This window comes from Chrysochloris asiatica, unplaced genomic scaffold (genome assembly GCF_000296735.1).
Source record: "Chrysochloris asiatica unplaced genomic scaffold, ChrAsi1.0 scaffold00006, whole genome shotgun sequence".
Lineage (NCBI taxonomy): Eukaryota > Metazoa > Chordata > Mammalia > Afrosoricida > Chrysochloridae > Chrysochloris > Chrysochloris asiatica.
This window is the reverse complement of record NW_006408524.1, coordinates 16,430,057-16,445,295: the sequence shown is the minus strand read 5'-3', so window position 1 is coordinate 16,445,295 and position 15,239 is coordinate 16,430,057. Positions and strand designations below refer to the sequence as shown.

Below are 15,239 nucleotides of genomic sequence, written 5' to 3'. Positions count from 1 at the left end.
ACTATCTCTTTGTTCCTTCCCTTTGTGAGAAACCGATTCTGTCTTTCCTTGAGCATGAGCTGGATTCAGGCAGTCATCGGAACTATCTGTTTTACGCAGAGATGGAGCACAGGGCACACGTCAATGGCATCTCATGCCTTCCCAGCTCAGGGAAGTGGCTCCAAAAACCAGAAGAAAAGGATTGTTATCTGTGGTCAAAGGCACATGGTGCTGAGGGAGCACAGCTGGCCACATTACCACTGACATCCGTGGGGAACTCAACTTTGATTCAAAGCAATAGTCTGGCATCTTGCATTCATTCCCAGAGCTGCTTCTAATTCTTCCTCAAAGTCACGGGAAAACTCCCCAGATGTCTGGGCTCCGTTTTCTCCATTCATAACACAACAGTCCTCTGTCCTCTCCCAGGGTCATTATGAATGTGAATCTGAGATGAGCTAGCCTTTATGGGCCCATTTGGACACAGATCACATACAGCTATAAAAGGCATTGTTGCTCATTTTGCTGTTATTATGAAAAACAATCAGAAATGATAAAAACACTCATTTAGTTACAGAAGAATTCAATCTTCCTTTGATGGAAGTGAAAGAATGAACTCTTTTTCTTTTCATTATGAATATTACATGAGAAGTTGGTGCTCATTTTAGAAAACATATAGTCTAGATTGAAAATGAAAACAAAAATCTTGATAATTTCACCTCTTGGACATGACTCACCATGGGTAACATTTTGTTGTAAAATCTTCTCTTGTCTTCCACCCTCACTATGTATATGTCTGTGTGTGCTTGTAAAATCAATAAAATGGCCTCATGCTATATTCCTTTATAACCTACTGTGGTAGTTAATGCTGTGTGAACTTGGCTGGGGCAGGATTTTCAGTCATTTGGCAGTAGAGATGAAGTCATCCTCATGTTGCTGTTAAGTGCCGTTGAGTCGGTTCTGACCCAAGGTGACCCTGTATAGGGTTTCTGAGGAGTGGCTGGTGAGCTTGAACTGCCAACCTTGCAGTTCACACCAATTTTGCAGTCTAGCATATAACTCACAGTGCCTCACCAGGACTACTTCATGATGAGATCTAATATAAGGTAATTACTTCCATGTTGGAGGTACTATAAACAGTCCATTTATTGAAAGGGAGTTTCTTTGGGAATGTAGCCTGTTTCCAATATATGTAGATACTCTGACAAAATTTGCTCATTTTTTGCTGGATCTAGATCTTGTGTCTGGCTTTGGACTTGAGCCAGAAGCCTGTTGTATTGCTTACTTACCCTTGGAGTCCTCAGCTTCCTGCCATCTGATCTGCTGATTTTGGGTTCATCAGTCCCTGCAGCTCTGTGAGTCAGCAAAAGCCTCTCGCTTGACATCTGACCCCTAGGCTTGGGATTTGTTAGTCTCTACAAGCCATTTCTTTGAGATCAGCCTTTAAGCTTCACTGGTTTTTCTTCTGTAAACAGACAGATAACACCTACTTATTCTGTAAACAGACAGACAACACATGTATTATTATGTAATAAGCAGGTATAGTAATATAATAGGAATATATTTTAAATAACATAAAAAGTGTTTAATAATATCTTCATTTTAAATGACCGAATTCGATTTTATTGTACTGATGTACTACAATTGAAATGCTTTTTTTGTTATACAATGACACTGAACATTTTTACTCACTTATCTTTTACTAAATGCTTTTCTTGTAAAACATTCCTAGAACTAGAATCATCGGGTTGAATGGTACGTGTGTTTTGTGATTCTTGCTACATAGGCCAGAATTCCCTCCAGAAGGCTGTTCATATGCTGCTCGGATTCCCACGAGTGCTCAAAGAAGTTATTTTCCCCATACCTTTACCAATAATTGGCATTTCTTTCTTATAAAATTTTGGCCAGTTGAGCAAAATTGGTGCTTTTTATACATTCATATTTCTTGCTTAATGGTGACCTTAAACATTATCCTTAATATGTTTCTTAATGATCTATAGTTTGTCTATTATAAATTGCCTATTTATGTTCTTTGAGCCCTTGTGTGATCTGTAGGTTAAGCACTGTACTGATAAACCCACCCACCATCCACCCTTGGAAACCCTGTCTAGGTTTGCATGAATTGGAACCAACTCGATAGCACACAGCAATATTTATTGTCTTTTGACCATCTTTTTTTCTAGGGTATATATATATATTCTTATCTTCCCTGAGAAAATATGGGCAGCAACACTTTCTTATTTTATTTAGGACTCAGAGGCTCAAATTCTCTTGAAACTTGATTTTCTCTATGTAACCTCTCCTCACTGAAAAAAGGCAGGCAAGAATTTTAAAAAGTCAAAACTACTGGCATTAAAATTTTCATAAAGCATATTTATTCCTAGCATTATATTCCTTTGCTTCTTAATGTGAATTTCCCAGTTCTTCCCTGTGTGTGTGTCTGTGTTGATGACCTGGTAGTTTTAATCTTCTCTAAGGATCGATCGACTACATAACCTTTGTGATTAGTTTGAACCACAGAATCTTCTATAGTAATGTGTGTGTGTGTCTGCAAAGTGTCTGCTGATACCAATACTTGAAGGACTGCTGCAACCCAGGCATGTATAATAACATCACAGCTAATTTTTTGGAAATGACAGAACCATATTTTGGTATTGGAAGAGAACCACCATTTAGACAATTTGAGCAACATTACATGTAATAAATTATAAATGACACATAGGTGGTTCTGACTTGCAGTTCTAAGTCTCCACCAAGAATTATAAAGCCTCTGCTCTGGTGTGGTCTTCCTTCTGTGTGTGGCATTCTTCTGCACGCTTCTACATCTGCTCATCTCTTCTGATTCAACGCCTTTCGTATCCCATGTTGGTCACCCCCTTCCTTGTACCCGGGTTCTTGTCCTAATGACAGCACTCTCTCGTCTCTATAGTTGTCTCTGTTACTCATCATTTAGTCTCTCACTGGAGTGGATAGGGATGTTTTCTTACTCTAGTGCTCTCTGAAGGATGGTTGTCCTGATATCGGTAACCCTTACTTCAGGGTAGTGAGTCTTTCTCTCCTTCAGAAGGCATTATCTGTCTGTCTGTGTTTCAACACCTCTGTCTCACTTTATACCCAAGCTGTGACAGTAGAAATGGTTTCACAAGCTTTAGTGGAAGTATATCTTTCAGATAAGAATGCCTGGCTGAAAGCGTTTCCCCCTCATTATTTAGAGTCCTGGGTCCTTCTTGGCTTCTTCAAAATGTCAGTCATTAGAACCTACCAGCAACTCCATGGAGGAAAAGATGTTACTATCTGCTTCCGTAGAGAGTTACAGTCTTGAAAACTCTGTGAGGGTAGTTTTACTCTGTTCTATAACACAGTGGCTCCACAGGATGTGCAGTGGACTTCAAATCACAAGGTTGATGGTTCAAGCCCACCAGCCACTCCATGGAAGAAAGATGAGGCTTTCCACTCGCATAAGGGTTTACAGTCTCAAAAATCCCTATACAAGGTTGCTATATGAGTTGGTATCAACTCAATGGCATTTCACAACAATATAGGATCGCTATGTGTTAGAATTGACTTGACAATAACAACTTTGGTGTGAATCAGATAATTAAAACACTGGACTACTAACTGAAAAGTTGGAGGTTTGAATCCACCCAGAGTCACCTTGGAAGAAAATCCTAGTGTATTATTTCCCAAACCAAGTCATTGAAAACCTTATGGAGCACAGTTCTACTCTAATACCCATGGGGTCATCATGAGTAGAAGTAAACTTGAGGACAACCAAAGCCAAAATCAAAGCCATTGTGTTGAGTTTATTCAGACTCACAATGACCCTAAAGGACAGAGTATAACTGCCCCATAAAATTTCCAAGTCTCTACAGAAGTCCTTACAGAAGCAGACTGCCGCATCTTTCTCCCATGGTGTGATTGGTGAGTTCAAACTGATCTTTCAGTAAACAGTTGAGTGGATACCCACTGTTCCATCAAGGCTTCTTTGAACTCATCCAATTCCCCAGTATTTAAAAACATGGGCCCAATGCATCACTTTGGTGAGATATGGCTACACAGTCTCCCTGGCTGCAGCAGTCTGGTCAAGTGCTGCCTAACCATCCAACTATCAAAACTGTGATGCTGCAGATATCATTTACTAAAAACAAGCCAAATAAAAATGCTTAAGCCTTAAATAAGCTGTGAGTAGCTGGGTAATATTTTGGATATTTATCACCCCCACCCTCTCCCACCCACACCCATTCTGAGATTTCCTGTTACCCCTTAGTAATCCATTAGCTCATACACTGCAGCTGGGATAAGAGATGAACTGACTTTGCTCAATTGTGAACACAGCACATTTTTCATTACTCCCACAAGCCATCATTAATACAAGACAGGTTGGATCTAATAGACTCTACTAAAATATTTGGGATATCATAGGGATTATAGTTCAGAACATGAAGCAACTTCGAATTGTACATTAGGAATCACTGTCTTCTCTCTTCTTTCCTTTCAATCCAGGGGCCTTTTACATCGTATTAAATAGCCAAGATCTTTATTTCACTGTTAAGCAGAGTGATTTATCTTCACTTTTGCCTTAAACTTCTCTTCCCAGAATATGCCAAAGCCTTGCCTTTCATAATCAAAAGGGCTATTCATAAGAGTACCATTTTCCATTGAATGTAGAATTGGCATCAGTCACTAAGTATATAAAATGCACAGTCCGTAAAGACTGTACTACCTGAGCTTTCATGTTGGATAGTAATACCACACAGGATCTCTTCACAGTCATCCTTTCTGCTTTTGTTTCACTTGGATAGTCAACTTTGTAGCCCTTTTCACTCTTCTGGTGTTTTGGTTGATAGGCCCTCTTTTCCTACTCTGATCCCCCTCTCCTTGCTCTTGAACAATTGGTACTGGACTAAGATGTTGAAATACTGTTCTCCTCAACACCTGTGATAGGCCAACATCCACTTCCTTCACTTGCATTTCCTTTTGCCCATGAGATTCTTAGAGTTGCAGGAGGTAGTCCAAAGGGTACAGTAACCAGGCCTTTTCTAGGTTTGTTTATCTCTTTCTTTGACTTGCAGCATTTAGCAAGCCGTTGCTTTAGCATGCCACATGTTTTAAGTAGCCTCCCAGAAATACTTTGTCTCATTCTTGCGATAATCCAATTTGAAGTCTAATGATCAGAAGGCAGCTTTGCCCATTGCTGCCAAGTACTTGTACCCTCCTCTTTTTCAGAAGAGTCATCCATCATGTGGCCTGGCCCAATGCTGTTTGGTCTAATGCTATAATTACACTGTGATTACCTGCCCTGGCCCTCCTGGCTTCCTTAGTTGCGATCGTTTCTCATGAGTATAATTCATTGCCATCACAGAGGACTTGGAGGTGATTCATTTCCACTGTCTCCTGTGGCTTGTAAATAAAACATCTTAAGCAAAGAATAGACAAATGGGAAGGATGAGGACCGTGATGAATCCCTTCATCACTCCCAGCTGACACATTTCCCTCCCAGAACAGCTCTAGTGCATGAAGAGCAAAGAGATTATTCATGCCATGATATTTTGGTAACAAATTGCACTGTTCACTACAATGTGATTGAAGGCTTTCTTAAGAGGGATGCTATTGAAATGAAAAAAAAAAAAAAATCCCCTCAATTCAACTGACCATTTAATGGAAAAACTTGCTGATGCCCATCACTCAGCCCAGAGGATGCTGACTCAGTTGGAGACTCCTGGACCCATATGTTGCATTAATGCATCTTTGGCTTCCTGAGTCCTAACGATGGGTCTTGAGGTTGCCTAAGGTAGGCTTCCTTTTGTCGATTGTTATTGTTTTTAGGGATCATCAAGATGATTTTATCCTCATAGAGACTCCCTGTGACCAAATAAAATTTCCCCACAAGATTTTCCAGACTGTAGTGTTTACGGAAGCAGATGGCCAAGTCTTTCTCCCATGGAGGCACCGAGGGCATCCCTAAAAAGACAAGCGAAAAAAAACCAGTTACCACGGAGTTGATTCTTACACATGGAAATCCTGTGTATTTCAGAGTCAAACTATGCTCCAAAGGGTTTTCAGGCAGTGACTGCTTGGATGCAGATTTCCAGACTTGTCTTCCCAGGGGCCTCTGGGTACACTGGAGCCACCAGCTTTTCGGTGAGCAGTTGAACACTTTCTGGTTGCACGGTTATGCACTTTCTGGTTATTCCCAGGTATACTGAAGAGCTTCTAGCTTTTCTAGCAGGATGAAATACCCCACAAAAGGAATCTGGGAACAGAGCTGAGTATGCTTTGGAAAGGAGAATTAACATGACCAGGGAGGAGAGAGTATGAGGATGTGTCTGAAACCCTACTACTCAATATGCACAGGAGAAAGATGAGGCTTTCTGCTCCCATAAAGATTTACAGCCTTGGAAACCCTATACAGGGTCGCTATGAGCTGGAACCGACTCCACAGCACATAACCACTACCACCAACACTTAGTATATGGCCTGTGAACCAACAGCATCAGTAGCAAATAGAATCTTGTCAGAAATGCAAAATCCTAGGATCAACCCCAAATTTTCTAAACCAGAATCTTCAATGACAGAAGAACCCCCAGGTGATTCATGTAAAGGCGTGACAAGAACTGGGAGTGAGCCAGTTAGACCCCGACATACATACAGGACAAGTGGGTCAGCCAAGCACTCAGCACTTGCCTGGTACGTGGTATGTGCATAGGAGGAGACAGGGCCAGAGACAGAAGAGAAACAAGGTCATTTCTCTTTTGCTGTACACAGAGGCAGCACCATAGGCCCAGATTAATATTTTGTACTGATATCAGCAGTGCCTGTCACAAAGAACAAAAACTCATATAGAGGGCTTCGCAACCCAGATGCAACTTGGGGAGCTCCTCACAGTCACCACAGACTGCACTCATTTCCTAGGGCTGCCATAACCAATTCCCAGAAACTGGGCCACTTAAAACAACAGAGATTCATTTTCTCATAATTCAGGAGGCTGGGAGGCTGATTTTAAGATGTTGGTATTTTAATATTTTAATATTCAAATTTAATTAGTTAGTTCCTTCTAGAAGTTCTTAGGGAGTAACTGTCCCAAGTCTCTCTCCTAGCTTCTTAGCATTCCTTGACATGTAGACACACTATTCTAGTCACTGTGTCTGTCTTCAGATGGCCTTCTCCCCTGTAAGGCTGAGTCCTCTCCTCTTTTTCTAAAGACACCAGTCATTGAATGTAGGGCTCACCCTAATTCCAGGATAATTTAATTTTCATATTCTTAACTGATTTAATCTACCAAGACCATATTTACAAAGATTACGAATTTCTGGAGGACACTATTCAACCCACTACACAGAGGATACATGATTCAGTCCCTTGTTTTGCTCATTTGGGGAAATCACCCTAGCTTCTGTGTTCTCAAAGTAGGTTTTCACTATGGTTGTGGGGCCAGGAGTATCAGCATCACCTGAGAACTTTTTGGAAAAGCAAATTTCAGTGCCTGCCGTAGACCTACTGGGAAGTGTGACTCAATGATATGTATTTTAATAAGCCCTCTAGAAAATTCTAAGGCATGCTAAAGTCTGAGAATCGTTGTTTTAATATAATTGTTTTTGCTAGGCATTAGCTCAGAAACTCAGTCCTATGCTAATCAATAGCACTAGAATGTGTTTAGGAGTGTGAATATGATCCCCAAAATAGGTCAATGAGACTTTGGCCAATGAAACTAGGAGTTTGTTGGAATTTTCTGAGGAATGTTTTCTCAGTTTTAGGAAATGATGGTTTTGCTTTCTCTAGATGATGTTGTGGATCTTGTTGTTGTTGTCAGGTGCCATCGAGTCGGAACCGACTCATAGTGACCCCATGCACAGCAGAACGAAACAATGTCCGATCCTGGGCCAACCTCACTACCGCTGCCACACTTGACACCATCAATGATGTCACCTGGCTGATCCATCTCGTTGGGGGTCTTCCTCTTTTTCTCTGACCCTCCACCTTACCCAGCATGACATCCTTCTCCAGCGACTGTTCTCTCCTGACAATGTGTCCAAAGTATGAGAGACGAAGCTTAGCCATCCTGGCCTCCAAGGAGCAACTCTGGCTGCAATTCTTCCAAAACAGATCTATTGGTTCTTTTGGCAGTCCATGGCACTTTTAATATTCTCCTCCAACACCACGACAGGAAATCAGTTGCCCATGAGTTAACTCTAACTCGTGGTAATTCCACATGTGTCAGAGTAGAACTGTGCTCCGTAGGGTTTTTAGTGGCTGATTTTTCAGAATTAGATTGCTAAACCTTTCTTGAACCTCTAACTTCTTGGTTGGCAGCTGACCACATTACATGTGGGTACTCCTGTGAATATGTATTGGGTAAAAACAGCTGTGTTTATCTGGCTGAGAACCTGAAAGGGGTTGTAGGAGCTGGCACATGGAAGAAGACACAGGAAAGGGAATAACAGCATAATGGAGTTGTATCTGCCTACCCATGGGTTCTAATTATGTAAGTCACTCCATCTCCTTGTTTCATCCAGTGTGAGTTGCTTGCTATTTTCAACTTAAAGCATTTAACTGACACAGCTTCAGGGTAGTGAGTACATTGCATTAGCATAGTTTTGCCAAAGACCAGCCCTCTGCAAATGCAGGGGCGGCAGTCAAACTGGTAAAGTCTAGGCACTGGCCAACCAGAAGAGATGAGAGCTAGAGTATTTTTATTATTCATTCAATAGAGGTCACTAGAATCAACCTTTCTTTGGGTCAATCCTGTAACAATGATGACACCTCTTCTATGACATACCAGGGGGAATCCAGAGTGATCTTTCCTAGTGTGCCATTTTTGCTTTTTTGACATTGATCAGATTGGATAGGATCAAAGGAAACTTCCAGCTGAGAATTCCCTTATACTTTAGGATCAGTCCTCTTTCACCTTCCCTTATTTTCTTTGCATGAAAAAGGCATTGCTAGTATTCATATATCTTAATATTTTAAGAAATTATAAATACTTTCTTTAACTCCCTTCCTTCCTTACATTTTAATCTTCAAATTTAACGTAATTCTAATAGACTTTAAAACAATGAAATGTATTAAATAACTATTTATGAAAATACACCCAAGGTGAATCTAAGGTATCAACTTTTTCCAGGGTCATTGTGCAGGTGTAAGATCAGCACTGGACTGTGAACCATAAGTTCAGCAGTTCAAACAAACCAACTGTTCCATGGAAACCTGATACTGGGTCACTGTGAGTCAGAACCGATTCAATGGCACTCAACAACAACAACATAGTTTGAATTGATTTTGTCCTAATTCTTTAAGAATTGGTAATGTATTATTTTGTGTGTCTAAGACAAATACTAAGGAGGTCTGGTAATGTTGTGGGTTATGAGTTGGGTTGCTAACCTCAAGGTCAGCAGTTTGAATCTGCCAGCTACTCCTCAGGAGAAAGATGAGGCTTTCTGTTCTCATAAAGATTTTTTGCTGTTGTCAATGACCTTTGAGTTGGTTCTGACTTATAGCAACCCTATGTAGAGTTTCGGAGGTTTTAAAAATCTTTTGGGGAGCACAAAGCCCCCATGGAGAGGCTTTCTTTCTCCCATGGAGAAGCTGGCAGGCTTGAACCATGGACCCTGTGGTTTGCAATCCAGTGTTTATCGTACGGAGCCACCACAGAAACCATCTGAAGGGTCACTATGAGTTGGAATGAACATGACAGCACACAATGCCATCAAGTCAGTTCTGACACACAGTGACCCTGTACAGGGTTTCCAAGGAGCAGCTGTGGCTTTGAACCACCAACCTTGTGGTTAGCAGTCCATTGTTCATCCTATAGCACCATACCCAGACTCCTCCTTATTAATTAGAATATTTGATTCACCAGGAAATAACCACTCCAACTAAATGGTGTGGAGTTTTAATCATATACTCTATAAAGTAAAAGACTTTCACATAATGATCATGGGTACTATGGTGTGTGAAATGAGGCATACAGTTTTAATATAATTCTTGCATTCATAGCTATTGATAATACCTGGACCATGAAAGCTTGAAATTACAATCTGTTTGCTAGCTCCTATTTCTCCTGTCCATCAAAGGTTTAACTTGAGCAGTGAAGGAACTGATGATTATAAACTAGAGCTCTTCTTTCTTGAAGCAAATGATACTAAACAGAAGTCATTTCCCCTTTACATTCTGCTCTGATGACCACATTGTAAATCGATTCTGACAGAGGTCATATACTTCTTTCTTTCTTTTTTTTTTTTTAGTTTCCACTCTTATTGCCATTTATTATTGGCATCTTTATATATATGATCTTTATTTGTCTTTGGAGGTCGACATGAGAATTTTAACATCAGTAAGTCGTGTACAGTAGCATTGTTTATACCACATACAGGGTGAATAAAAAATTATCTGCACTCTGGCTGTAGAATTTAATAAATTTTTATAAAAGACAAATATATCGCTTTTCTACATAGTCTCCTTGCTTTTCAATACACATTGTCTATCTTTCAACAAGTTTTTGTATTTCCTTATTTGAAAATATTTTAGGCAGAGTTGCAAGCCACTAGTGAAGATCACCTCTGTCTTCACTTCTTCATCAGAGGTGAATCTTTGTCCTCGAAGGGCTGCTGTCAGGGGACCAAACAAGTGAAAGTCTAATGGAGTAAGATCAGGACTATAGGGAGGATGCTTTAACATCTCAAAATGAAGATTTTGCAGAGTGTCAACAGTGTGGGCAGAGGTGTGTGGACATGCATTGTCATGCAAAATCACAAAGCCCTTGGACATCAGTTCTCTGTGTTTAATCTGAAGTTTGGGCTTCATCTCTTCAGTGAGCATCTCACTGTATATAGAAAGTGCTGTTGATTGTTGACAGTGTTCCAATACTAGCCCTTGAGAATTCCAGAAAACCGTAAGCATCAATTTTCCAGCTGATGGTTGACTTTTGAACTTTTTCTTAGTTGGTGATTGAAGATGTTTCCGTTCCATACTCTGCCATTTACTCTCAGGCTGTAGTGATGAATCCATGTCTCATAACCAGTTATGATTTCTTTTAAGAAACTTTTACCTTCCTTCAGGTATTGGTCCAAATTTTGTTTGCAGATTTCTAAACGCTTCTGTTTATGCTCTTCCGTGAGTTGTTTTGGTACCCATCTCTCACAAACTTTTGGAAACCCAAGTCTTTCATGGATTATTTCATAGGCAGAGCCATGGCTGATTTACAAATGATTTGCCACATAATCCACTGTCACTTGTTTTCGACAGAATCATTTCATGTGCACTGCTATTTTAATATAAGCAGAATGTGGCTAGTTTTTTACTCACCCTTGTATTACTAATGATAAGATACACACACACACACACACACAAAATGGGTGTTTGTAAGTGTGGTTCATTGTAACTTAAATATGTTATAAATTGGGGGCTACCTGTATATCATATTCTATTGTCCTCAACAAGAAATGCCAATCAATAACAAAAAGACAAACAACCCAATCATAAAGTGGACAAAGACTTGAATAGTTATTTCTCCAGAGGAGATATGCAAATGACCAGCAAACACAATGAAAAGATGCTAGACATCATTAGTCACTAGAGAAATATGAAATAAAATCATAAAGAGATAACATTGCATACCAAGTAGGATTACTATTATCAAAATGTGGAAAATAGCAAGTGTTGATGAGGCTGTGGGGAACCTTTGTGCATTGCTGATGGGAATGGAAAATGGTTCATCTGCTGTGGAAAATAGCTCTGTGGTTTCTCAACAAGTTAAACATACAACAATTATGTTGTTGTTAAGTGCCCTTAAGTCAGTTCTGACTCATAACAATTCTGCATAGGGTTTCCAAGGAGTGACAACCTTGTGTTTGGCAGTCCAGTCCTTATCTTACAGCGCCACATGACCCAGCTCTTCTACTACTAGCTTTATATCACAAAGAATTGAAAACAGAGGCTCAAACAGGTCATGCTACCTCAGTGTTCACCTCAGAATTATTCACAATAAGCAAATGATGAAAACTAACCATTCATATCACCATATGGATGATAAAATGTGGTAGAGCCATACAATAAAATATCGTTCCGACATAGAAAGGAATGAAATTCTAATACATACTATGACAAGAATAGATCTTGAAAACATGATAGCATGAATAAGTCAGAAACCAAAGGGCAAATATTGCATGATTTCACTCATATGAATTATCTAAATTAGGCAAATTTATAAGATGGAAAGAAGATTAGAGGGGATAATGCACTGGACCATAAGGTCGGTTTGAACTGCAAGGTCAATTGCTCAAACTCACCAGCAGTTCCTCAGAAACCCTATACAGGGTCACTATGGGTCAGAACCAACTCAATGACTTTTAACAACCACAGTAACAGGGAGGGAAAGGAAGAACAAGGAACTATTTCTTAAAAGGTACAGAGTTTCTGTTTGCTACTATAAAATACCTTTAGAAATAGTAGTGGTAATGGTGGCTGTGTGCCATGGAGTCAGTTCTGACTCATAGAGACCCTGTTTAGGGCTTCTGAGGCTGTAAATCTTTATGGGAACAGAATGCCTCATCTTTCTCCCGCAGACCAACTGGTAGTTTCGAACTGCTGACCTTGCGGTTCACAGCCCAATTCGTAACCACTATGCTACCAGAACTCCTTAGTAGTGGTAATGATTGTACAGTATTGTGAATGCAACTAATACCACTAACATGTATACTTCAAATTGGTTAAAATGGCAAACCAAACCAAACCAAACCAAACACACCATGTTATATGTATTTTACCACAGTACTTTCTATACCTAGATGCTACTAATTAATAGCCACATCACGTATTTAGGAAGAATTGAGTGGATCATGGGGGTGATGATGTTTTCACTACTCTTTTGTTTTATTCCTGAGTAATTAGTCACTAAACTACCATTGACAACGTCTTATCATAGAGGTTAACAAGAAGATATCCTTCCTTTGTGATTCCATATTTAAATTTTAAAAGGAAAAATAAATAATCTGGTTTTTAAAACAATATATATTAGTTCATACCCTCCAACTTTCTAGACTGACCTAGATGAATGACACATGAAATAGAGACCATATGTTTTATTGAGATTTGGCAATTGATGCTCGATGATCATACTGTTACTTAATAAATGACTCTACAGATAGGTTCCCTAGTAACATTACAGCTGGTATCCAATCTCTTAGACTGATTTATCCAAAACCAGAAATGAATGCACTTCTTTAAGTCTTGCTCTTTGCTCGTAAACCAACAAAAAACATGGTGGATGGTGGTTGTAGTTCATAGTAGAGTCACTTCTTTCTCAGAGCCTTTAGCTGTTGAGAAATACGGTTTTGCAGTTCATGTTGTTTCTTGTTCTGCCTAGAATCTTGAGCAGGAAGGTGACCCCTTTCATCTCAGGAATCAGGAAAAATATCTTTTTGATTTTTATTTCTAGGATGATGAATTCTACCCTGTCTCTTCCATATTCTCTTTCTGTGCTTCTGCTGCAGATTGACTCTGCTGGATCTGTTCTCTGTGTCATTTAGATATATTCTTTTTGTCCCTGATTTGGTAAGGACTAGCCAGTTTAAGTGATTAACTTGATTGTTAACTTCTACTCACAAGGCCTACTTCAATTTCTCCCACTGTAAATTGTTTAAGTAAGTGTGCATATCATCTAAATTTAATCTTACCTGGCCTTGGGTCAATCCTTTTATATTGATGCAGGTTTCCTGAAAACGGAATGTTCTACTGTCCTTTTGGCGTGTGTGTTTTCTGGACAGTCCTGAAGAAGACATGATTATATGTGCAAAAAGTTTAAGAGGAAATACCTTGGAAAAATAAGGAGTCCCTGGGTGGTGCAGATGGTTAACTTGCTCGGCTGCTAAATGAAAGGTTAAAGGTTCAAGTCCAACCAGTGCAGTTCTCCTCTGACACACCTGGGATCACCATGAGTTAGAGTGGACTCACTGGAAAGCAACTGGGTTTGCCTCTGAGGGATAATGGGGAAGGAGTGGGAGGAGGTGAGAAATCCTTTCCACCCAGGTGATCTGACACCTGTGACTTGGGGGGAGAAATAGAATCAGATGGAGATCTTCAGACTGCAGCATGTTCCGAGAAAGCTTTGGCAAGGATGATGGGGAGTCCTTAAGCCAGCCTCCTGCGGAGTCCCTTGCTCCATATGAGGAGTGCATCTTCACCATTGAGTAGTCATTCCTAGAGCAGTCATCGGGAGGAGGGACATCCGAGTGGAGGAATCACAGTGGCAGTAACTGGGGCTCTCAGTCAGGGATGCTCACGGAGCAAGAGGGATGAGTGGTGCATTTTCCTGGCCGCCACAGGGAAGCATTGACCTTTAAATCATGTGTTTCCCTTGATTTACTATGTTTTACCATGTTGAAGTCCTGGTGTGGCACTGTAGGATAAGCACTGAAATGCTATCCACAAGGTCATTAGTTCAAAACCACTAACTGCTCTTTGGAAACCCTGTATAGGATCTCTATGATCTGGAACCGACTTTACAGTACTTAACAACAACAACAACAACATGTTAGGTGATTTCTTTTTGTTTGATCAGCCTTCACAATAATGCATCAGTGGAATTCTCTCAGAGATTATAGAGGACCTTTGTCAAATGTGTTAGGTCCAGATAAAGGGAGAAGGGAAACTTTAGGTAAACAATTAGATGGATTTTGCATATAAAGTTGTTTACTTAGATTAGAGATTGCAGTCTCTATTGTGTGTAGGAAGAGAACTCAATTCATGCGTACAGCCAAAGGCGATTTCTGCAATACTGAAGAATTTATTTTCTAAGCCAAGATTAGCCCCCTTCTTCACCTGGCGTGAGCCCATTGGTGGTAGCCATGCCTCTCACCCAGGCATATAGAAGCTGGAAGTGAACGCTGCAGTTTGCTACTACTCAAACTAAGTTTGGATCCTTATTTCTCACCAGCTATGCAATAGCCCGGAGTCCTGGTGTGATGCTGTAGAATAAGCAGTGGACTGCTAACCACAAGATTGGCAGTTTAAACCCACACCCCATTCGCCCCTTGGAAACCCTATCCAGGCTCGCTAGGAGTTGCAATGGACTTGATGGCACTTAACCACAGTGCCAGCAATGCAATAGCCTATCTTCATATCAGTCACTGCTGCTCTAAGTTTGGGAGAGTCTGAGAGGCCTGTGGAAGATCCTGTCTGCTGCTGCTTTCAAGAATGCTTTCCTTTGTCAAAGGAGAACCCTGCAATTTCTACTTATGATGATCCCATATATGCCAGAGTAGAACTGT

The 15,239-nt window shown here is 40.3% G+C and overlaps 1 pseudogene; it reads right to left on the bottom strand.

The window, feature by feature from the left end:
• Positions 1-5,713: 5,713 nt before the first annotated feature.
• The window catches only part of LOC102829490, a 52,428-nt pseudogene continuing 42,902 nt past the window's right edge, over positions 5,714-15,239 (bottom strand).